Source organism: Eumetopias jubatus, unplaced genomic scaffold, assembly GCF_037043125.1.
Source record: "Eumetopias jubatus isolate StellerSeaLion01/CBP00866 unplaced genomic scaffold, mEumJub1_p1.0 scaffold_2, whole genome shotgun sequence".
In the NCBI taxonomy this organism is placed as follows: domain Eukaryota; kingdom Metazoa; phylum Chordata; class Mammalia; order Carnivora; family Otariidae; genus Eumetopias; species Eumetopias jubatus.
In genome coordinates this window covers 108,270,990-108,272,993 of record NW_028274808.1, presented here as the reverse complement: position 1 = coordinate 108,272,993, position 2,004 = coordinate 108,270,990, and positions in this window count along the sequence as shown.

The window sequence follows — 2,004 nt, the reverse complement described above, 5'->3', positions numbered from 1 at the left end:
TATATATATATTATATATATTGCAAAGTAAAATAGTAAAACATATGACTTAATATATATATATTATATATATATTGTATATATTATATATATATATAAAAGCTCATCTTGTGCACTGTGTGGTTTACTGGACATTTTTATATGGTTTAAGGGGCAATGGGTGGTATACCCAATAAACATGTTCTGAGCTAAAATTAGTCAGTCATGCTCTATGAATTGTGAAAGCTTGCTTGTCTGGTTGTTGCTATATAAGAGCACACCCAGAATTGCTGTCTGATGATAATCTTAGTTTTACCCATGGGTATTCCCTGGCTCACCTTGGAGAAGAGGAGAAGAGTCCTTCTAGTCAGCACATGCCCTTTTCAGGATTCTTAATTTTTACAAGAGGAGGTCCGCTCCCTCCCCGCGCAATTGCCTACTGAAGCATACAGCACTGCACTTAACTCCCACAGTAAAGCAACTGTACTCAAGGTCCTTTCCAAGAGGATAATTGACCTGTCTTTCAATAGGATTCAAAAGCTTGACTGAGATAAATAATAGTCATAAAGGACTGCATAGAGATTATATTATCCATCCATTCATCTAGATATGTATCTCCAAACACATTTTTTGAGTAGCAGGCTACTTTGATCAAATGGGATTTTACACGCAGCCTGATAAATAAAATGGATTAAAAGAAGAGTCTACCCCATGGGAGTCTCCTTTGACCAAGGTGAAACCCTGATATCTTTCAAGGAACTCATAGCTCTGCAAAGAAAAATTTGAAAACCCTTGCTCTAATCTGGGCTTGCAAGCCCAAATGTCTTGAGAGGCTCTCTCAGGTAAATGTAAATGACTCCATGTCTCAGATACTTAGAAAGTAGTGAGGGAGAGAGATAGATATATTCATATATATATGAGGGAGATATATATATATGAACATATATATATATATGAAACAAAGTAGTGAGGGAGATATATATATATATGAAGCAAAAATCATATTTGAATGAACGCTTTTGGGGAAATATATATGTTCTTGGTGTGTGTGTGTGTCTACACGTTGGAGGATAACTGACAAAACTATAATCTAGGACAATTATTTAATCTCTCTGAGGAACTGCTCACAATTTAAAAACAGGAATATTATTATTTAACAAATAAGTTTGTTGGGTATTTAAATGAGACCATGCATAATGAAATACTTATCAGAGTGCCTGGCACATAATAAGCACTCAATAACTGTTACATAGTAATACTTAGTTTATAGCTAGAAGAATATATGCCAAGAGGGGAACTAATGAAAATCATCAATTATGTTTTGGGAATTGATAGCTTTATTTTTCACTTTATAACTCCATTCTTTATTTGCTGAGCTATTGTGAAATAAATTACATACATCATTACATTTCATTTCTAAGTACTTTCAATGTACATCTTTGGAAAAGTCACACTCACATACCTAGGATAACATTACCACATCTGAAAATAAAGGTTTCCTAATGTCATCCAATACTCAGCCCGCTGTCAAATTTTGCTATTTGTCCCCCAAAAGTCTTTCATGGTATGTTTGCTCAATAAACAATTTTAAATGGGAAAGAATTTACCAGGTTGCTTACTACATAATCTAAACATCGTTTGGTAATTTCTAAGCAATTAATTTTATACCAGTTGGCTAGTAGAACAGGACAAATGTTAGGCAAATGGGAAGGGCAAGGAAAAGACCTGGCTTGAACAGTCTGTTACATCTGAGCGAACAGCCAGGACATGCTGTGCAGGGCAATTGGTATTTTTGCAGTTGGACTCCAATGTCACAGGATAGAGTCATGCTATTCATGTTGGTCATTTCAGCAAGTAATACGGTGATGAACAATAATACAGACCTGAAAATTGGCAGTATAGAACAGGGAATTCACTGCTGTTTCCATAGAAAGAAACTGATCTGATAGATTATGCATATAATTGTGCAGCTGGACGATTTTGCCTTTTATTTCATGAAGTTCCAGTGTAGTGGATATATTCAGTT